A 24,730-nucleotide genomic window follows, 5' to 3' on the forward strand; every position below is an offset into this window, starting at 1 on the left:
TTGATGTATAATTATGTCTACAGTTATCCACACCTGAGATGCTCCTTGTGGAAATGTTTTTAATTGAAGTTGAATTTCTTTTTGATTATTCAGATTTTTTATTTACATTGGGTTGGTTTTGCTTTGATATATTTTGTATTTTTAGGGATTTTTGAATTTTATCTAAAGTTTCTTCAAATTTACTAGTGTTAATGATATTTCTTAATAGCTTTTAAATCTATCTTGGATCTGTAATGTCTCCTTTACATTCCTGATCATATTTATTTTGTCTCTATTCTCATTTTCTTGATCACTTTCTCCAGTTTATTAGTTTTATTCAAAGAACTTAGTTTTATTCATCTTCTCTTTGTTCTATTTTCTAGTCCATTAATTTCAACATTAAAAAAAATCTATTTTCTACTTTATTTGGTTTATTTTTTTAATTTCTTAATTTGGGTGCTTTATTAATTTTTAATCTCTTTTGTTTTATATTATAATAATTTGAGGATAATATTTTTTCTATAAACACTATTTTCATGTTATCTTTCCAAACTTTTGTGCTTTCATTATCATTCAATTCCAAATATTTTGTTTTTTTGAGGTTTACTTTTCCCAAAATGTTATTTATCTTGTGTGTTTATATATTCTGTTATATGAAAACTTAAAAAAAATCTTTTTATACTGATTCCTTACGTAATTATAATATGGTTGAAGACTATGGTCATATGATATTGATTTTTCAAATTTTGTTGAGACTTGCTCTGTGGTTTACTGTATGGTCGATTAAAAAAGTGTCTATTTCATATACCTGTGAGAAGAACATATAATCTCTGTTAGGGGCAGAGACACATATATTAGACTTATAAATAAAATTTATAAAAAAAGTTAATTTATTTTAATTTTTCTTTAGTGTATTTGACAGACAACGTTACATTAGTTTCAGATGTACAACTTAATGATTTGATGAGTTTATACATTATGCTGTGTTCACTTGAGTATCACTACCATCTGTCCCGTTACATTGCTATTACAATATCACTGACTGTATTCCTTACATTGTACTTTTTATTTTTGTGACTTACTCATTTCATAACTGGAGGCCTCTGTCTTCTCCCCTTCACTTATTTTGCCCAACCCCCCATCTCCCTTCCCTTTGGCAGTCATTAGTCTGTTACCTGTATTTATAATTCTGATTTTGCTTTTTGTTTATTTTATAGAGTCCATTTATGAGTGGAATCATGACTTATTTACTTTAGCATAATACCCTCTAAGGTCATCCATGTTGTCTCAAATAGAGAGATCTCATTTTTTATGGCTGTGTAATATTGCATTCCACCTATCATCTATCTATCTAATCTATCTATCTCACATTTTCCTTATTCATTTGTCTATTGATGAACACTTAGGTTGTGTCTATGTCTTGGCTATTGTAAATAATGCTGCAGTAAACATAGGGATGTGCATATCTTTTTGAATTAGCGTTTCAATTTTTCCTGTAAATACCCAGTAATGGAATTATTGGATAATGTGGTTTTTCTATTTTTAATTTTTTGAGGAGCCTCCATACTCTTTTCCACAGTGGCTATACCAGTTTATATTTTGACTAGTAGTGCATGAAGGTTCCTTTTTCTCCACATCTTAACCAACACTTGTTGTTCCTTGTCTTCTTGATTTTAGCCATTCTAACAGATGTGAGATATCTCACTGCAGTTTTGATTTTCATTTCTTTGATGATTAGTAACGTTGAGCATCTTTTCATGTGTCTGTTGGCCTTCTGTATATCTTTGGAGAAATGTCTTCATGTCTTCTGCCCATTTTTTTAAATTGAATTGTTGCTCTTTCTGATGTTGAGTTGTATATGTTCTTTATATATTTTGGATATTGACACCTTGTCAGATATGTCATTTGCAAGTATCTTCTTCCATTCACTAGATTGTGTTTTTGTTTTGTTGATGGTTTCCTTTGCTGTGCATAAGCTTTTTTATTTTGATGTAGTCCTAATAGCTTATTTTTGCTTTGGTTTCCCTTGTCTTAGGAGACATATATGTAAAAATATTGCTATGGCTGATGTCATAAATTTCCTGTGTTATTTTCTAGAATTTTTATGGTTGCAGGTCTTTAATCCATTTTGAGTTCATTTTTGTATATGGTATTAGAAAGTGGTCCAGCTTTCCCAGTACCATTTATTAAAACGACTCTTTTCCCCATTGTATATTCTTGCTTTGTCATAGATTAGTTGGCCATATAAACATCGGTTTATTTCTAGGGTATCTGTTCTGTTGACCTATATATCTATTTTTGTGTCAGTATCATATTGTTACGATTACTATAGCTTTGTAGTATGTCTTGAAATCTGGAATTGTGATACTTCCAGCTTTGTTTTTCTTCCTCAGAATTACTTTGGCTATTCCAGGTCTTTTGTGGTTCCTTGTAAATTTTAGTGTTATTTGTTATAGTTTTGTGAAAAGTGATTTTGGTATTTTGATAGGAATTGCATTGAATTTGTAGATTGCTTTGGGTAATATGGACATTTTGACAATATTAATTTTTCAAATCCATAATCATAGAATATCTTTAAATTTTTTTGTATCATGTTAAACTTCTTTTATTAGTTTTTATATTTTTCTTTTTTCTTTTTTTATTTTTTTTATTAAAAAAATTTTTTTAACGTTTATTTATTTTTGAGACAGAGAGAGACAGAGCATGAACGGGGGAGGGGCAGAGAGAGAGGGAGACACAGAATCAGAAGCAGGCTCCAGGCTCTGAGCCATCAGCCCAGAGCCTGATGCGGGGCTCGAACTCACGGACCGTGAGATTGTGACCTGAGCTGAAGTCCAACACTTAACCGACTGAGCCACCCAGGTGCTCCGTGTTTTATATTTTTCAGAATACATGTCTTTTACCTCTTTTATTAAGTATTTATAGGTGTTTTATTCTTTTAGGTATAATTGTAGATGGTGTTTTTTTTAAATTTCTCTTTCTGTGACTTCAGAGTTACTATACAGAAACATTACCAATTTCTGCATATTAATTTTGTATCCTGCCACTTTAATGAATTCATTTATTACTTCTAGTCATTTTTTGGTGGAATTGTTAGGATTTTCTGTGTACAGTGTCATGTCACTTGGGAATAGTTACAGTTTAATGTCTTTATCAATATGGATGACTTTTATTTCTTTTATTTTCTTTTTAAACATAAAGAAAATTTAATGTTTATTTATTTTTGAGTGAGAGAGAGAGACAGAAGGTGAGCAGGAAGGGCAGAGAGAGAGGGAGACACAGAATCTGAAGCAGGCTCCAGGCTCTGAGCTGTCAGCACAAAGCCCAACATGAGGCTCGAACTCAATGAGAGCATGACTTGGGCCGAAGTTGGACACCCAACTGACTGAGCCACCCAGGTGCCCCTATTTCTTTTTCTTGTCTGATTGCTGTGGCTAGGACTTCTAGTCCTATGTCATAATGAAAGTGGTTAGAGTGGACATCCTTATTTGGTTCTTGACCTTAGAGGGAAGGCTCTCAGTTTTCCCCCATTGAGGATGATGTTAGCTGTGGGTTTTTCATACAAGGTGTATAGTATGCTGAGGTATGTTACCTCTCCATTGTGTTGATTTTTTTAAAAAAATTTTAATCAGAAATAGATGTTGAATCTTATCAAATGTTTTTTCTCCATCTTTTGAGATGATCATGTTATTTTCATACTTCATTTTGTTGTTATATATATGATGTTGATTGATTTGTGAATATTGAACCATTCTTGCATCCTGGGAATAAATTCTACCCAATCATGGTGAATGATCTTTTTAATGTATTGTATGTGGTTTGCTAATATTTCATTGAGGATTTTGTATCCCTTTTATCAAAAATTTTGGCTCGTGGTTTGTGTGTGTGTGTGTGTGTGTGTGTGTGTGTGTGTGTGTGTGTGTGTGGTTGCTGTTTGGTTTTGGTATTAGGGTAATGCTGGCCCTTCTCTCATGTTTTTGGAAGCTTTCCTTCCTCTTCTATTTCCTAGAATAGTTTGAGGAGAATAGGTATTAACTCTTTTTTAAATGTCTGGTAGAATTCACTTGTGAATGCATCTGGTCCTGGACCTCTACGTTTTTGTTTGTTTGTTTGTTTGTTTGTTTTAATTTTTATTAGTTCAATGTTGTTATCTGTAATTGGTCTGTTCAGATTTTTTACTTCTTCCTGGTTCAATTTTGGAAGATTGTATGTTTCTAGGAATTCATCTATTTCTTCTAGTTTGTCAGCATATAATTTTTATAGTCTTCTCTTAAACTCTTTTGTATTTCTGTGTCATCAGTTCTTACTTCTCCTTCCTCCTTTCTGATTTTATTTATTTACGTCCTTTCTCTTTTTTCCTAATTAGTCTGGCTAAGGGTTTGTCATTTTTGTTTAGTTTTTCAAAGAACCTTTTGTTTCATAGATTTTTAAAATTATCTTTTTAGTTTCTATGTCATTTATTTCTGCTCTGTTCTTTATTATTTCCTTTTTCTCTACTCACCTTGGATTTTGTTTTTCTTATTCTAGTTCCTTTAGGTATAATGGTAGATTGTTGGAGTTTTTTCTTGTTTCTTGAGGCAGGCAGGCCTGTATCTCTATGTACTTTCCTTTTAGAACTGCTTTTGCTGGGGCGCCTGGGTGGCGCAGTCGGTTAAGCGTCCGACTTCAGCCAGGTCACGATCTCGCGGTCCGGGAGTTCGAGCCCCACGTCAGGCTCTGGGCTGATGGCTCAGAGCCTGGAGCCTGTTTCCGATTCTGTGTTTCCCTCTCTCTCTGCCCCTCCCCCATTCATGCTCTGTCTCTCTCTGTCCCAAAAATAAATAAACGTTGAGAAAAAAAAAAAATTAAAAAAAAAAAAAAAGAACTGCTTTTGCTGTGTCCCAAGAGATTTGGAACCATTGTGTTTTCATTTTCATTTATCTCCATGTATTTTTTTATTTTTCCTTTGATTGCTTCATTGACCCATTGGTTGTTTAATATCATGTTGTTTAGTCTTCATGTTTTTGTGTTTCTTCCAGTTTTTTTCTTGTGATTTATTTCTAGTTTCATACTGTGTGGTTAGAAATGATTCATGGCATGTTTTCAGTCTTCTTAAATTTGTTGAGGCTTGTTTAATGTCCTAATATGCATTCTATACTTGAGAATGTTCCATGTGCACTTGAAAAGAATGTGTATGCTGTTGTTTTTTTGTTTTTTTTTTTTTAATTTATTTTTGAGACAGAGAAAGACAGAGCATGAACGAGGGAAGGGCAGAGAGAGAGGGAGACACAGAATCGGAAGCAGGCTCCAGGCTCTGAGCCATCAGCCCAGAGCCCGACGCGGGGCTCGAACTCACGGACCGCGAGACCGTGACCTGAGCTGAAGTCGGATGCTTAACCGACTGAGCCACCCAGGCGCCCCGTATACTGTTGTTTTTGAATGGAATGTTCTGTACATATCTATTATGTCCATCTGGACCAGTGTCTCATTCAAACACATTCTTTCCTTATTGATTTTCGTCTGGATGATCTATCTACCAATGTGAGTAGACCGTTAAATTCCCCATTTTATTGTATTACCACCAACTTTTTTTCTTTATATCCACTCATGTTTGTTTTATGTATTTAGGTGCTCCAGTTTTGGGTGTGTAGATATTTACAATTGTTATATCTTCTTGTTGGATTGATCCCTTTATCATTATGTAATGCCTTTCTTTCTCTCTTATTGCAGTCTTTATTTTAATTTTGTCTAATATAAGTATTGCTATCCCAGCTTTTTTTTTTTTTCATTTGCATGGTGAATATTATCTGTTCTTTCACTTTCAGTCTGTATGCATCTTTAGGTCTGAGATAAGTCTCTTGTAGGTAGCATATTGATAAGTCTTGGTTTTTTTTTTTTTTTTTTTTGTATCCATTTCACCACTCTGTGCCTTCTGATTGGAGCATTTAAGCTATTTACATTTAAAGTAATTATTGCTAGGTATATACTTATTGCCATTTTAAAAATTTGCTTTCTGTTTGTTTTTATAGTTCTTCCTTGCTCCTTTCTTCCTCTCTTGCCTTTTTTATTCATGATCAATGAGTATCTATAGTGTTTTGCTTGCTTTCTTCCTCTTCATGTTTTGTGTATCTATCATAGGTTTTGGGTTTGTGGTTACCATGAGGTTCATATATAACATAGGAAGTAAATAGCAGTCTATATTAATTTGATGGTCTTTTAAGCTCAAACACACTTAAAAAAAAGAAAAAGAAAAAAAACTTCATTCTTTTCCTTTTTCCCTTTCTCCATTTTTTCTCTCTTCTCCACACTTTATATGGTGTCATATTTTACATCTTCTTATTCATATTTTTCTTATGTGTAATTGTGGTCATTTCTTTTCTATGTAAAAAACTACCTTTAACCTTTCTTGTGAAGCTGGTTTAGTGGTGATCAATTCCTTTATCTTTTGTTTTTCTGGGAAACTTTTTATCTCTCCTTCAAACCTGAATGATAACCTTACTGGGTTGAGTATTCTTGGTTATAGGTGTTTTCCTTTCAGCACTCTGGATATATCATGCCCCTCCTTCTGGCTTGCAAAGTTTCTGCTGAAAACTCAGCTGCTAGCCTTATAGATTTTTCCTTATTGGTAACTTTTTTTCTTCTCTTGCAACTTTTAAGATTTTATCTTTATCTTTGGCATTTTAATTACTATGTGTCATGATGTGGACCTTTTTGGGCTCATTTTGTTTAGAACTCTCTATGCCTCTTAGACTTGGTTTCTCTCCCCAGGTTTTTTAATTTTATTTTTATTTTTTTAAATGTTTATTTATTTTTGACAGAAAGAGAGACAGAGCATGAATGGGGGAGGGGAAAAGAGAGAGGGAGACACAGAATCCAAAGCAGGCTCCAGGCTCTGAGCTGTCAGCACAGATCCCAACGCAGAGCCTGAATTCACAGACTGCGAGATCATGACCTGAGCCGAAGTTGGACGCTCAACTGACTGAGCCACCCAGGCTCCCCAAGGAAGTTTTTAGTTATCATTTTGTCAAATAAATATTCTACACCTTTGTCTCTTTCTTCTGGAACCTATAATGCAAATTTTTTTTTTTGCTTGATGTTGTCTAAGAGATCTCTTAACCTATCCTCATTTTCAAAAATTCTTTTCTCTATTTTCTGTTCAGCTTGTATGTTTTCCATTACCCTGTCTTCCAGATTGCTGACACTTTCTTCTGCATCCTCTAGTCTACTGTTGATTCCCTCTAGTATATTTTTTTCTTCAACTCTGGTTGGTTGTTTTCAATATTTTCTACCTCCTTATGGTAAATCTTACTGCATTTTTCCATTCCTTTCTTCAACCCAGTGAATACTTCATAGTCATTAAATATATAAGCATTTAATTTCTTTATTAGGTATATTGCTTGTCTCTGTTTTATTTAGTTCTTTTTCTGAGGCTTTTTCTTGTTCTTTATTTTGGAGCGTATTTCTCCATCTCCCCATTTTGCTTGACTTTCTGTGTTTGTTTCTGGATTAGGTGAAATGGCTACTTCTCCTAAAGTTGAAGGAGTGGTCTTGTGTATCGTGTCCTCAATGCAGACTGTGTGTGCTTGGTGACTTTTGCTGACTGCCTGGAGCTGTGACTGTATATGCTAGTTACTCTTTTAAACCAAGATTTTTTACAGAAAGAATAAAGAAAATAATAATAATAATAATAAAAAACAAAAAAGGAAAATAATAAAAAGAGATGGGAAAAAAACAAAAAAAAAAAGAGAAAAAACAGATTTTTTTTTAAATGGAGTTATTTTTAAAAAAGAAAAAAGGAACAATAACAAAACAAACAAAACCAAACAGATAAAAAGAAAAAAGGAAAACACAAAACCATGGCATGTTTTCTGTGCCCCAGCACCACAGGGTGGCTTGTATGGGTTTGTGGACCCTGGGCTTACTGAGGCCACAAGCTCACTGTGTGTTGGACTCTGCTCCAGTCCAACTGGAGGGGGAAAGAATATTCTCAGTTCCCGGGCCCTTTTACACCATGGCTTTTTTCCTGTGTTCCTGAGCATCTATGGCTGGTGTGTCCTAGAGGACCCTGGGCTTGCTGAGGTCAGAAGCTCCTTGTGAGCACTGAATCTACCAGTTATGGCCCTAAACCTGTCATGCCATGGGACCCGCCACTTATGGCATCTGAACGCCTTTTTTGGCATCCAGGTCCTGCTCAGGTTCAAGCTTTTAACGTGGAGGCACCATAGCTCCTGGGGCCGTTTAAACTGCTTCTTTTTCTGTGCCCCAGCACAACTAGGGCTGGTGTGGGCTTGTGGATCCTTGGGCTGGCTGAAGCCATGAGCTCACCAAGATGATCAACCTGCCTATTAAGTTGTCTGAACATAAACATCATGTGTTTTTCTCTAGTCCCTCTGACCTGGAGAGCTTTTCTGCTGCTCCTCTGCCACTTTGAAGAGTTCTAGTGTTGTCTGTTTTATATGCTAAACCACAGGTTTTTTCCTCCTGTTCTCCAGGACAGAAGGATATGTTTGCAATCCCTCAATACTATCCCTCCCCACTTCCATTTGCAGCATTGGCTGTGGGGGTGCTCTTTGCTGCTGTGTGTTCATCTCTCTTGCTGTTCTCTTGCTGTTCTATCTTTGGTTTTTCAGTAGCAATGTCAGCCCTCAGTTCTTCAGGAGGAATTTTTCTGTTAACAGTATAGTTTAGTGTGTTCATGGAGGTGAGTTCAGAGTCTTCCTACTAGCCATCTTGAACCAGAACTAAATAAAAATTTTAAATTTGGTCATCAAAATATTTTAACCTTTAACAATTTTGTGTTCACTTATCATAAGCATAAAATCTCCTGCTATACTAGCAAATTTACTTTTAATATATTCCTGAATTCTATCAATTTTTCTTTACATATAATAACAAATTTATGTGCAGTATATTTCTGAATTTTATCAGGTTTTTTCTTTGCATATTTACATTATTTACATATAAGTTTATTATTATTTTTCTCTTATCAATTAAAAATTTTCAACATATAGTGGCTTTCTTCATTCTTCAACGTTTATTTATTTTTGGGACAGAGAGAGACAGAGCATGAATGGGGGAGGGGCAGAGAGAGAGGGAGACACAGAATAGGAAACAGGCTCCAGGCTCTGAGCCATCAGCCCAGAGCCTGACGCGGGGCTCGAACTCACGGACAGCGAGATCGTGACCTGGCTGAAGTCGGACGCTTAACCGACTGCGCCACCCAGGCGCCCCTCTTCATTCTTAATAATGTAATGGTCTTAGGTTCTAATTGTATATTAATATAACTGTCTTAGCTTTGTCATAGTTAGAATTTATCAATGTATTCTTCCCTCTTTTCCTTTTAACCTTTTTGTGTCTTTAACTTGTGCATTTATTGTATAAATAACATCAACCCATTGAAGATTTCCTTCTTCGTTGTTTCTTTTGAAAAGCCTTCTGTTATTCTAATTATTTTTTTGAAAAGCTTTTTGTTAGTCTAATTACTTTTTACTATTTTGTAGATTTGTCTTTACTCTGTTTTCTTTTAAAATTTTTGTCATTTTCTTTGGTGATTTGTAATTTTACCACAACTTTTTAATGGGTAATGCTTTTATTTTTGCTTTTTGTATGCCTGCTTATATACATTGTACTTCTTTTTATTTGTGAATCCAGACAATGTTCTAGACAATTCTCAAATATTAAATGTTTGAATATCTTCTCTTCTTTGTTCTATTTTTTCCTGATGAGGCGAGGATTAGGCATATGTTATATATTCTTGTTTCATCCTCTATGTCTCTTACTTTCTCTTTCACATCGTTCATTTTGTTTCCTCTCTGTGCTGTGTTGTACATAATTATTTGGCTTTAGCACAATGGTCACTAAATCACTTTTTAGCTGTATCTATTATATCTTTATCTTTTTTGCTTTATCTGTTATATAACGTGTCCATTCAGGTTACTTTGAATTTCAAAATCATATTTTTCAGTTCTAAATTTGCATTTTCATATATTCCTGACATTAATGTTTTATATTGCCAATTAATTTATTATTCCATTTTTTCTTTAAATGTTTTTATCTATTTTATTTTATATTTGGTAACTCAAACATCTTAGATCTTTGAAGATCTAAACCTCTTGTTGGTAATTATTTATTATTTATTTTTAACAATCAAAAGAGGCCCAATACCATTTAATCTGGGCTCACAAACTGTTACAGGCACCTATTATATTCACATCAACTTGTTTCTCTTATGAGGATACAAGGAGATATGTTATCCTCATTTTTTTTTTTTCCAGTTGGGACAGAAAAAAAGTAAAGTGACTTAACCCAGGATAATTTACAAGTCATAGCAAAAGAGAGTAAATGAACATGGGCTCCACGTTCATTCCTTTTCTCTTCATACACCACAAAACGAATGGCCACATGTATCTATAAATTATATTCCCTTTCTTGTCTCAGTTATAATAGTTTTGTCCATTTATTTACTGTCAAGTTAACTTATTCTAATTTCCTCTGCCTTTTGAAAAATTGAGGTGTTTTCTTATAGAATGTTCCACATTCTGGAGTTGATTCTTCTCTCAGAATCAATTGATCTGTTCCTCTATCTCTGTATTTCCTGTAAAATCCAGCCTAATGCAACCCAGCTATGCCATTTCCTTCCTTTTCAGCTCTGCCCACTCTGCCTCTTGTTGGTAGTTACTTTTGACTCTTATTTCTGGTGACTTGTTTTCATTTGTATTTACTTTTTAATTCATTATATTGCTGGATGAATAAGGCTAAATTAAATATTTCACCCACAAATGGAGTTCTGTTGATAGCATTATTTGACTTGAAATATAAGTGATACTCAATATGTTAGATATACTTACGCTTGTTAAAACCCTCTTGCCATAGTAACAGGGGTGAATGAAGTATTGGCCATTGATGAGCTTTCTGAGTGTGTTCAGTCAGTGCCTCCTAGAAAATCTTTGCCACATGCATTGAAAAGATTCATGAGCCTTATGTTTAGAATGGCTAGAGGCTTTCCGTATTATAAGGAAACAGTGTCAGTAAAATCCAAGTATCAGGTAAGATAAATCACCCATTTAAATTAAGGATTTTCAAGAGTCTGCTTTTGTGTATTTTTAAAGGAAAAAAAAAAGGTAATTTCCACTAGGTGGCTGTTAAATATTGGGAGAGAATTGAAATATCTTCTCTTGTTTAAGAAGGAAAAATGAGAGTAAGGAATAAAGCAAAATGTGAAATTGTTAATAAATTGATTAAAATTTAATTTTTAAGATGTTTTTATTTATATTAGAGAGAGAGCATGATCAGGGGAGGAGCAGAGAGAGTGGGAGACGCAGAATCTGAAGTAGGCTCCAAGGCTCTGAGGTGTCAGCACAGAGCCTGACACAGGGCTTGAACTCATGAACTGTGAGATCATGTATAGTTTATACAATGTATAGCTCTTTATATTTTATTATTTATTTATTTATTTTAGAGGGAGCATACAAGTGGCAGGGAGGGGCAGAGGGAGAGAGAGATTGAATCTTAAGCAGGCTCCATGCTCAGCTCAGCACAGAACCCGCTGTGGGGCTTGAATTCATGACCCTGGTATAATGACCTGAGTTGAATTCAAGAGTCTGACACTCAATGGACTGAGCCACCCAGGTTCCCCTATGGCTCTTTACCTTTCTTGAGTGCCCTGTTAAGAATAAATGAAGCAGTGGCGCATAAAAGGTTTTGACTCATGTAATCTCAGAGACTGAGAGAATATTCAGAAATTTAGTTGGACTCTATCATCATCTTTATTAAATGATGATTGTCAGTGTGGAAATTTGCAGAATCCTGTGAGATGGTGGGCAATTATACATTAATTTTTTTTCTATGTGAAAAACTGTCCTGTATCTTCCCTTTAAAAAAAACCCTTAAATTTCAGATAAAGGAATAATTATATAAATCTGTTGGTATGGGTTTCTGTTGTATTCGTTTATTCCATTAGGTATATTCCTGATGTCTCATTATTTTTGTCGATCAGAGTTCACATTCCTGTTTTCTTTTTTTTGTTTTAATTTTTTTTAACGTTTATTTATTTTTGAGACAGAGAGAGACAGAGCATGAACAGGGGAGGGGCAGAGAGAGAGGGAGACAGAGAAATCTGAAACAGGCTCCAGACTTTGAGCTGTCAGCACATAGCCCGACGCGGGGCTCGAACTCACGGACTGTGAGATCATGACCTGAGCCGAAGTCGGACGCTTAACCAACCGAGCCACCCAGGCGCCCCTCACATTCCTGTTTCCAAAAAATGAAGATATATGTGGTTTCATTAGACCTGTACTTCCTAAGGAGACAATTTAGAAGGAGGAGGATGTATTTACTAGTTTGTCATCTTCATAGAAGACTCTCTTTATTAGTCATTAAAAACAATAGTAAATTTCCAAGTGTTATATGCACTATGAGTACTAAAGCTTGTTGTAACTATCATTATAGACAATTACAAATAATGACACCCTACGGGGGACCTTTCATTTTTGGTCATGATCAATTTACGTGTATTGCACAAGTATAATAACATTTATTAAGCAGTATTCTTAATACTGCTTATTGTTGAGAGGACAATAATTGCAGGACAGCAGGTGAGGATTGAGGACAGCGGGTGAGGGTGTCAATATCCAGGTTCACAGAGTCCCTTAGTTTTCCATTTATGAATATCGGTTCAAACTCTTTTGTGCAGATACTGTAGGAATACTGCAGAAAATATACTGAATATGGGGGGAAAACCCACCAACAATTTGAGCTATATAGCTTCTAAATAAGGGAGGCAAACAGGGAACAAAAACAAAAGGATAGGACTAGTTACTGGGTTTGGAACAGTGATTAACTTTTTTCCTTGGAAAAACATTGTCACCGTTTCCTCTGAAATTCAGGGACACAAGGTGCTTCTTTAGCGTGTTGTGTTTATCTGTTTGAGTCATAAGAGCAAGTGACCAATGCAGCCTTTTTCATTTCTTCCCAAATCATTAACTGGCATAAGAAGTGGCTCATTGATCGCTCCTCATTATCAGGGTTAATTTGAAGAATCATTTAGCTTTAACCTCCTTCCTCGAAGAGAGGTTTTCTAACTTCCCGAGATAAATCAAATCTACCTGCATTGTCTGTCTCTGCCAGGCCAGCTTAAGTTCATAAGATGTCCAGATATTCTGCAATCAAGGGGAGTATTTTCTGCAGAAAAAAGAGAAAGTGATGAAATTTTATTCACACAATTGGGATACCTTTTATGTGGATCTATAATCTGTAATATCATCTTTAATGGCTGCTTTTCTGAAATAATATCTGAAGTCATTAAATGACAGAATAAGAGTAGGGCAGATCTCAAAGAGTTTTTAAGGGTAAATGTAAAAATGGCAACAAAATATGGATAATTGAATAAATAAACACAGCAGGGATAGCTCTTTGGGTATGATAGGATCTTCATATCACTCATGGGAATACAGTGGAATATGTCACTAAGGCATTATGTGAATGTTATGTGCAGAAACTGCTAATAGATTGCATAAAATTGTCCTCTTGAACTGTGAATTTTTGTTCTGCTGGTGAATGCTATTTAGGGCTATTTCTAGGACTGGTTTTGGACACATTAAAAAAAGATATAAAATGTCCGAATAACTTTTTCCATCCTCAGTATATTAAGGTGTTTCTTTTAATCATAAACACACAGTATGTATAGATTAATAGATTATCAAATTTCATAGAAAATCTTACTTGGATCCCTCTTTTTAGGCATACTTGGTAGTTGGGTTTAGGTATCAGAGATGCATGGGAAGACATCTCTGGATAGCTAAATACGTTAACCTTACTCATTGCCCATGATCATAAATCAGGAAGGGTGTTTAATAAATTCAGAGACAAATTCAAGGAAGTGTTGATGACTACTAACATTATTTAAGTTTCCGCAGGGCTGGTTCTTAATCTTTTTAGGTGGAAAGACTTACAATATGCATTTTTGGGTAGTAACTGTATTATAGAAACAAATTTAATTTGCACAATCCAAGGGAAATAGTGGGAAAGGGAAAGAACGGAAAATGCGTATGTCTGATGGTTATTTAATAATTCCATTAAACATAAGGTTTTGTGGGCTTCTAAAAGAAGAAACAGATTTCTGCTTTTGCACCATCTCTAAGAACATATTGTCAGAGCTCCATACAACATCATAAAAGTCTTATTAATTGTTGCGTTGAGAAATTTCACCAGTATGTTAACTATTCTGTTTCAATTTCAGTGGACACCATTATATTTCCCAGCAGTTAAAAATGGATCAGAAAGGGGCGTATGGGTGGCTCATTCAATTGAATGCCCTACTCTTGATTTGGGCTTAGGTTATGATCTGCGTGGGATTCTCTCTCCCTCTCTCTTTGTTTCTCCCCCCCCCCACCTTGTACACCCTCTGTCTCTCAAAATGAATAAAAATAAACGTTTAAAAGTTTTTTTAAAAAATGGATCAGAAAAACTGACAGCCTCTTGCAGGTTGTACTAAATGCTACTGAGAGCAGTTAGTATTTTTTAAAAAGCTCTTTCTCCACCAAAAGGACTTTTCAGCATCAGATATGCTGGCAGGATAATAGTAGGCTTTATTACCATCAACACAAGACTGTCAGTATATAAGCAGAATCTTAGATGCTATTCCTATACATAAATACACTGTTAGCTTTTTTAAGCAGTGTGATTCACTGCCTCATGTACAAATAGCAAGGGCATACAAAGTGAGAAACCAACTGTCCGCCATTTACCAAACTTCATTCATTTTGCTGGAAACAGTACCAGCTTTCAAACTGCTAAAAATACCCTGTGACTAACTTAATAAAAGACAGTGCTCCCTTCCGGAATCTCAGTTCCATGAGCAAGTCAAATGGAGAGTCAATGTTCTATTTAAGCTATGTTTGAAAGGCACCAATGATGAAGTTTACATGTATAGTGGAAGGAAGTGACTAGTGCATTGTATCATTTGTCATAAAGAACATAGCTTTCGAATGTAAAAGCTTGTTAAAAAGAATTATGGTAAAGGCCTACTGCCATTAGGACATGTCATAAGCAAACAAAATTAATGTACATGGTGGAGCCAGGACAGAATTGTCTCCCTGGAACATAACTTGTATCATATAAGAAAATCTGAATATTTTTTTTGTTTCAGTAAGCAATAGTCTTTCCATGATCACCTTTATGCATATGCAAAGACTGAATATAGTTTTATTTTCATACCACTTTCATCCTTTTAACATTAATAGAGCTTTTGGCCTGAAGCACACAGATGCAATTATTCTTTTTCTGTGCATTGTCTGAATATCTCTGTATGCAAAACACCTGGGTTAAGGGCAGGATTATCCCTGTTTCTAAAGGAAAGATCTTGGATATCTCAAAATTTAAATTTATACCAAACTACCTGTTGTTTCTGTTCTTTTTTCCTTTTTTATATTAGGGTAAAATATAGATTGTATAAAATTCAATATTTTAACCATTCTGAAGTTCACAGTTAAGAAGCATCAAATACATTTACAGTGTTGTACAACTGTCACTATCCATCTCTAAAACTTCTCATCATCTCATATTGAATTCTGCATCCATTGAACAAACACTCCTCATTGTCCCCTCACCACAATCCCTGGCAACCACAATCTTACTTTTTGTCTCTATGAATTTGACTACTGTAGGTGCCTCATATAAGTGGAATTATACCATATTTTTCTTTTTGCAACTGACGTATTTCACTTAACATAACGTCTTCAAGTTTTATCCATGTGTCAGAATTTCATTCCTTTTTGTGGCTGAATAATATTCCATTGTATGTGTATATTACATTTTACTTATCTGTTTATCTGTTGACGGACATTTGAGTTGTTTTCACCTTTTGACTATTGTAAATAATGCTGCTATAAAATCTGAGTAGTGTATTTTCTTTCTCTTATTGTGGCCATATGTTCAGCACCACATTTATGTTGATTGTATATTTTCTGTGGGTGAATTATAAGCTCCTTGAGGACAAAGTTCTTGCTGTTTTATGTTTATAAACCCATAGTAGACAGCATAGTTTTTAGACATAATGAGTGTTAAATAATACCAGATGGATTACTAAATGCATCTCAGAGAAATTCTAGACTTTGTTAATAACTGCCCATTATCAAAAACAGGGACAGAAAAAAGCACTTTTAACAGTGATTGATAAATTGCTCTGCTCTTTTCTTGCGTCTCCAGTTTCCTTTAAGAATGCTCGGGAACGGGGCGCCTGGGTGGCGCAGTCGGTTAAGCGTCCGACTTCAGCCAGGTCACGATCTCGCGGCCCGTGAGTTCGAGCCCCGCGTCGGGCTCTGGGCTGATGGCTCGGAGCCTGGAGCCTGTTTCCGATTCTGTGTCTCCCTCTCTCTCTGCCCCTTCCCCATTCATGCTCTGTCTCTCTCTGTCCCAAAAATAAATAAAAAAAACGTTGAAAAAAAAAATTTAAAAAAAAAAGAATGCTCGGGAAGAAATAGGGAAAAGGAATCCCTCTAGGCTATACAGAATATATAAGTGTGATGAACTGCATTAGTAAACTACTGATAGTAGTACAAAAATTATATGAATGTTATCAAAGTGAATCTGAAAGGTTTCTACCTTTAAGTTTCAGCCTGATTTAATGAGTTGGTGAACAGCTTTCTTTGTGACTATGATCTAAAATCTCAGTAGACAACAGACCCTATTTGCCAATCTTGTAGTGCAGCCTTGCAGGTGAATTGAATACCTAATTAGCCTGCCAATAGCTAGCTAGCTAGTTATTTATTTATTTATTTATTTATTTATTTATTTATTTAAGCTAGTAAGATTTTCAGCACCATACTTATCTAGATAACATCTTTAGAAATATTCTTTAGCAAGACTATGCATCAAGTGTTTCTGAATTTAGAGAAAGAGCTAGAACTTAAAATATAATAATAATAATAATAATAATAATAATATAACCTGAGCACTGCTCCAACCTAGATGCTGTACCAGGTACTAGCGTTAATTTGTTAATCATCACAGCTCTGTTAGGTTTCTGCTTTTATATCTCCTGATATATATTCTGAGGAACAGAGAAGCCATTTGATTCATCAGGAAATTAGGCCAAGAATTGAATCCTGGTTTGTTGGACACCAAAATTCCAACTCTGTCTTGTTTTTAAGAATTTCCTTTGCAATTAATGTATTCATGCATTTTTCAAAGTGTTTTTACTTTTTTATTTTCCAACTGTATGATTTTTCTTTTTTCCAAAATCTCTATCTCTGACTTGGATCTTGTGTCCGCACCTCTAACCTAAATCTGATTTTAGTCATTTTAATTTCATGTCTCTTTTTCTGTAGATTGCAGGTTAGTTTCCACTGGTTGATTCAAATTATTGATCTGACTTAACTCCCTGTAGACGTTATACCTGCTTACATTTTATTTATATGCTAATTAAGTCTGAAGTTTTGGCCTCTTTTATTGCTTATCCCTTTATTCATGCTATCCCTATATCTCTCCCCAATTAAATTCTTTTCAATCTAAGCATAGGTCTTTATTTCTAAATTTTTTTTTTCAACGTTTATTTATTTTTGGGACAGAGAGAGACAGAGCATGAACGGGCGAGGGGCAGAGAGAGAGGGAGACACAGAATCGGCAACAGGCTCCAGGCTCTGAGCCATCAGCCCAGAGCCCGACGCGGGGCTCGAACTCCCGGACCGCGAGATCGTGACCTGGCTGAAGTCGGACGCTTAACCGACTGCGCCACCCAGGCGCCCCGCATAGGTCTTTATTAAAGCACCGAGGTGGAAATAAAATATTAAATATCATTCTATTTAAATGAGTCACACATTTTAGAGCAAGGGTATAATGAAATAAATCTATGACATAGTTAAGCACCTTGATGCTTAAACTAACCTAGTTTCCTCCTAGTCTTGAGCAGAAGAAATCTATCATAAATCAGCCAAAAGCTTTTCTGTAGACTGTGAGATTCTGGTTCTTATTTTTGAGAGTTTAAGGGCACATTGCTATCATGAGCTCTTTAAAGTTCTATGAATACACAGGTCAATAGCCAGCTTACAAATAATCAGGAAAGGGTTTCTGTTTGCTTTTCAGCATTTCCTGTTCTTAATTCTTTTTCTTTATTTCTTGTGGCTAATCAGAAAGTTGAAAGAGAACATCATGGCATTCTTTTTGTTTAAAAAATATTAACCCTTAGGCTAAAAAATTTTTTTAATTGAAGTATAATTAACATACTATTAGTTTCAAGTGTACACCATAATGATTCAACAGTTCTAAACATTACTCACTACTCACCATGATAGGTGTAGTTACCATCTGTCCCCACACAGTGTTTATTACAGTATATTCTTTGTAAGTTTTATTTCTTTCTTAGATTGTCAGTGTTGCACATATAGCTTACATTCATAGGATTTAACTAAAGATTCCTTTTGGTAAGAGCAGGAAATTAAGATTTTAATACTGTAGAAGCTTTAACTAGAAAAAATAATGGTTTGCTTTTCATTTCTTTGTGACAATATAGTGTAATACTTGAAAATTTTTTCCCAAACTTACTATAGATGTGAGGTAGCACAATCCTTATCATCTTTTCACTCGTTTTACTCCAAATATTTCCTCTTCTTTTCTATAGCTACCAGTACTGAGTAGTTTCTTGTTCTATTTCAATTTTAACCCTTCATTATCCCATTATTATGATTGTTGGCGTTTCTTATATTCTGGTCCTTAAGTAACACAAATCCATGGTTTATTAACTATATAAACAATAAGAGCTGTATGAAGTGCTATTCTCCTTATGGATTTTGAGGATGAAAAAGAGGTTTAGAAGAAACTGCATCCCAGAGAGCTCTGTTTTTGTCAAAGCCTGATATGAACAAAGTGATATTTTCCCACCTTCAGTGACCTGCTGAGGAAGAACTATTAAAAAGTGCCATTTAAAGCAGTCATTTTTATTCTGAAAAAGGCTAGCTTATGCTATAAATCAGAAAAAAGTTTCCAAGTGAGAAGAACATTATTCTTCTGAATGATGAAAATGAGCTCCTTGGTATTATATATAATGGAGGAGAGGAAAGGCATGTAGGTTTCAGGTCTGCAGAATGTATATGTTGCTGCTAAGGGCATGGGCAGCCCAACAATGCGTAGGGTTATTCTATACCTCATGATTGTGCCACACCGCAGTTTATGTGTGTGATGTATTACTCAACGATATCAACAAGGCAGAAATGGGAATTATATGGACCAAATGTGGTAATCATGGACAATTATATATAGGACATTCTTGGTACTTAATAAAAATGTATTGTTTAACTATAATGTATAATATGGTAGCGATACAAAACAAACCAACAAATACAGAAGGATAAAAGTACTTCAAGACTTTATTCAAGCTAGAAAGAAAAGGTGGTGCAGTTCTGTGTCTGCTGCATTATTCATCTGAAAAAGTCTTATGAAATGTGCAATCAGGCTTTTTGTAAAATGTAATAAAACAGTGATCACAGATATGAATTTCCCTCCCTCCCTTTTTTCCTTCGTTCCTTTGTTCCTTCCTTCATTCCTTCCTTTATTCTGTCTGTCTGTCTATCTATCATCATCTGATCTATCTATCTATGTTTTTCAGCTAGGGTCGGTTTAGGGTTATTTGAAAAATTTTAACCAAAGTGTGGAGATTATTTTAATGAAAAGTAATCCATATAGGAAGAGTGATGATTTGCCGAGCTCCTTTCTTTAATTCAAGGTCTTGGAGCGATAAGGCTCTGGGAAACTGAAATCATTAGATCTCTTGTGGTTTCAAAGATGGTGCTTTCATACTACTCTGACAAGGCATATTTTCTTTACTAAACTGGTGATCACAACAAAAATCTAGAACACTATTGAATGCCAGAATGTTTAGAAGTTCAGAGGACAAACAGACAGGAATTGAGCCAATGACAATGAAGACTGCTTTCCTTATAGTCAAATGCTCTAGGTTCATTGGAGTCACGGAGTTTGAAGAACTGGAGTTTTTCTTTGAAAATGAAGTCACACCAAGGGCCTGCAGAGATTCTTTATCAAAGATGATATGCAGATGGCATATGATAATATGGTTAACATTATGTGTCATTAGGGAATTGAAAATTAAGACAATAAGGAGATAGTACTACATACCTGTTGGAATCGCCAAAATCTGGAACACTAACAGCACCAAATGCTGGCAAGGATGTAGAGCAGCAGGAACCCTTATTTATTGCTGGGGGGAAAGCAAATTGACCATTTTTTAAACAAAACTAATCACACTCTTACTATATGTTCTAGCAATTGTATTCCTTGGCATTTACCCAAATGAGTTGAAAACTTGTATGTCAATACAAAAACCTGCACATGGATGTTTATAGCAGCTTTAGTCATAATTGCCCAAACTTGGAAACAACCAAGATGTCCTTAAGTAGGTGAATAGATAAATAAACTGTGGCTCATCCAGACAATAGAATTTTATTTAGTGCTAAAAGAAATGAGCTTTCAAGTTAAGAAAAGATACGGAGGAACCTCAAATGCATGTTACTAAGTGAAAGAAGCCAATCTGAGAAAGCTAAGTACTGTAGGATTCTAACTGTATGACATTGTGGAAAGGCAAAAAAAAATGGAGACAGTAAAAGTGTCCAGTGGTTGCCAGGGGTTGAGGGTAGGGAGTGACGAATAGGCAGTGCGTGGAGGATCTTTAGGGCAATGAAAAACTCTCTGATTCTATCATGGTGGGTACGTTTGTCCAAATGCATAGAATGTACAACACCAAGAGTAAAACATAAGACAAACTATGGAATGTGGGTAATAACGGTGTGTCAGTGAAAGTTCATCAGTTGTAACACATGTATCACTCTGGTGACAAGTTTTGATAGTTGGGGAAGCTGTGTGTATGTGGGAGGAAGGGGTATATGGGAAACCTCTGTATCATCTGCTCAATTTTGCTGTGAACCTAAAAGTCCTCCTAAAAAAAGTCTATTTAAAAAAATTAATACGAGATTTACTGAGATGGCTGGGTAGAAGATAAAATATACAAAATTGAATATTTTTCTTTGTTATAGCAGTAAGAGAGATATAAATGGGAAAACCATTCTATTTTCCCTTCCCAGCTTATTTTAATTTATTGTATTCTTTGCCTAACTTTTAGGAACCTACTGCTTCTTCTCTTCATCCACCTTTGCTTTCTGACCCAATGATGCTGTCCTGGAATCCTCTCATTATATTTAAACATACGTGTTCCTCCCTTGACCTCTTATCCTGGTATATTAACATCCTTTCTTACCACCCTTTTATTTCATATTCCTCTTTCTCATAACCAAAGGAAGCTAAAATACATTTTAGGAAAGCATATTCCTCTCTACTTCAAACTTAACTAAAAATCATAAAAATATATCTGGGGTCATTTGTATTTTTTAAAATTAAATTGTTAAATATGGAGACATGGTCCACATATATTCATTGAGCATGCATTGTTTGCCACTGTGAGTGGTGTCATGGCTTTCTTCTAACAAATCTTACAGATAAGGTAAAAATAAATAAATAAATAAGCAAGCAAGCCACAGTTTCAGAAGAAAATTCTAGTTTGCTTTTTGCCTTTTTTTTTCTTTTTGTGGGAGAGAGAGAGTGCATGCAGGGGCAAGGAGCAGAGGGAGAGAGAGAATCTTAAGCAGGTTCTACACTCAGTGTGGAGCCAGACACGGGGCTTGATCCCATGACCCTGGGATCATCACCTGAGTCGAAATCAAGATTTGGACACTCAACCAACTGAGCTACCCAGGAGCCCCAGAAAATTCTAGTATTTAATGATATAAATAATACTTTAAGATGTATTTCAGCTTCTTTAGACCATAAGCTTTATGATATGTATGTATTATCAGGTATTTGTCTTGTCCATGTAGCCGAAGTAAACTGACCAATGCAAAAGCAATCTCTACTTCCTTAAAGATAGAGTATACCTAAAGTTCTGACATAGGTATTAGGCTTCTCAAATTATTGGCTTTTGTGAACTTCTCAGATTATTATCTTTTGTGCAATTGCTAAGCTAAATTTCAGAAAATTTAAGCTAAAATTAAGAGGGACTAGAGACTGAATCTGCTAGTCTTAGTTTTATGACCTACAGCTATTTGAATTTTCTGAGTCTCAGTTTTCTTTCCTGTAAAGAGAGGCTCATAGAAATACATACCACATTTGGTTTTTGTAAGGTAAAAGAAGATGGTTATTCCAAGGCCCTTAGTACAGTGTGTGAGCTTAAAAAAACTGTAGGGTTTTATTAATAATAATAAATTAGAAAATCTGATAGCAAACATTGCATTTACCAATAAGCAACATATGTAAGATATCCAGATAAATTTTATAAGAAATGTGTAAGAAGGAAGTTACAAAACTTAATATGATTAAATAAATAAATTCAATGGGCATGCATGGAGAGAGTTCATATTATGAAAGTTTGTTACTTTTAAAGCAATATATGGATTCAGTACAATTCTAATAAAAAACTTAAATGACTCTAAGATGTGTGGGGTATACTTGTGCTTAGAATTTTATTATAATGTGAATTTTATTTGATTCTCCAGCCAAATGAGTTTAAATTAAACTGTTCTATTATTGGTATGAGAAAATACTAAGCATGAATTCAACATTTGTTTAAATGCAATAATGTATTTTTGTCATTAACACAGTTCTGGTGTATAGAAAATTATTCATAACTGCTAGGTACTATTATAATTCTCTTAGTGACATTTAAATCTCAAGCATGTGCACTTTGAAGTAAATTCAACAGAAATTGCAATAAAAAAAAAAACGTTAGGAAAAATAAGACAATGAAACCAAAAAAAGCAAGTAGAAAATGTTTGTGGTCCTTTTAAGGTCATTATTAGAACTAACTCAGACAGTAAATCTCTTGTAAAAGAAGATAATTTAGTAAAGTATATCTGGGAATTGTATGTATAGGAAGGTCAGTTTTATTAGAAAATAGGCAGCTAATAGTTACAGGAAACCATATATCACTGATATATTGATTATGAAACCATTAATTGCTGCATTATAAAATGTTGAAAAATTCATACTTGAATATCTTAACTGGGTGAGAGATTTGGTTTAAACAGTCTTAAAGCTTTTTGTCCTACTGGTCATATTATTGTTTTGTTGGTATTTTACTTACACATGCAAAGCAAAGCATATTCGTTTACAACCTCCTTGGTGATGATACAAATAATTTGCAAAGAATTATCCAATAAGATACAAGAATTTTCAGCACAAATGTGATTGATTAAGAAAAAAGATATTTGGGGATTAACACAGTTTCAGCCATACTTACTATGTTTAAAACTATAGGAATAGGGGCACGTGAGTGGCTCAGTCGGTTGTGTCCGACTTCTGCTCAGGTCATGATCTCATGGTTTGTGGGTTTGAGCCCCGTGTCGGGCTCTTTGCTGATAGCTTGGAGCCTGCTTTGGATTCTGTGTTGCCCTCTCTCTCCGCACTTACCCCATTCATGCTCTGTCTCTGTCTCACTCTCAAAAATGAATAAACATTAAAAAATTAAAAAAAAACTATAGGAATAAAAACCGATAAGGGCTATTGTTCACCCTGAACACATCATCAGCTACTGCACAATTCTGTGAGACCTTCTTTTCTTAAACTGTTTGCCATTTGTGCTCCTCATTTCGGAGCTGATGGTGTTATAAAGGTGATTTTTGTTTTTCTGTTTGTTTTTTAAAAATAAATTTATAACAAAATATATAACGATTCTGCAAGTTTTTCTACTCATTTATATGCTAGCTTAGCTGTGTGCATTGGCTGTTCAGAAGTTCCACAGTTGACTTGTATTTTTCTTCATGGACAATAAAAGGATCAGATAACAGACAAAAGTTTATATTTCAAAGACAGGTGAATATTGACAGTTTCATTTGACTGCAAGAAGAGCTATAACCATATGCAAGCTTGAAACAACCACAGACATTTTCTATGTTCAACTAAGAGATTGAAGGGCTTACAAAGCGGGCTTATTAGTTGTCATTTTTCTCAGGACTGAACACTTCCAGCAAAAAATCATGTTTCCAAGTTATGTACATTTTTTTTTAATTTGATAGAGTCACTTCAATTAAAAAGAAACTTTGAGATTTGGAAGAAGAAAAGGGACTGTGAAGATGTGAATCTTTGGAGATTCAGTGGTAAAATATTAGTGATAAAATAAATAACTTTACATGGTATCTTTCTTTACCAAAAAAGTCCTCTTATTAATATTTATTTGAGATAACAGAAGAAGCTATCCATTGGATTATTTCAATCCACTATGGTCTCAGTATCGTGACCCACAATAGCCTGCAATGTTGAGGTAGACTTCCTGTTTGATCACATGATGAGCATTCTACACTGTGGTCACCCTGACATGCCACATAAAGCAACAAAACATGGTATTTTAATTCACAGGTCCATTGGAAATGAGGGACCTTTGGAACACACTTCCTCATTCTTTGATGAAAGTTAACTTATACAAGAAAGTGCTGGGGATGTGTAAAGTCTGTTTTCTTCAATGAAGGAATCGGTGTTCACACTTTGCAATTGTCCTAGTAGAGGATGACTACATTCTAATATTTTTTTTTAATGTTTATTGATTTTTGAGAGAGGGAGACAGAGAGACAGAATGAGCGGGGGAGGGGCAGAGAGCAGAGACACAGACTCCAAAGCAGGCTCCAGGCTCTGAGCTGTCAGCACAGAGCCCGATGTGGGGCTTGAACCCACGAGCCATGAGATCATGACCTGAGCTGAAGTTGGACGCTCAACCGACTGAGCC

This window comes from Prionailurus viverrinus, chromosome A3 (assembly GCF_022837055.1).
Source record: "Prionailurus viverrinus isolate Anna chromosome A3, UM_Priviv_1.0, whole genome shotgun sequence".
In the NCBI taxonomy this organism is placed as follows: domain Eukaryota; kingdom Metazoa; phylum Chordata; class Mammalia; order Carnivora; family Felidae; genus Prionailurus; species Prionailurus viverrinus.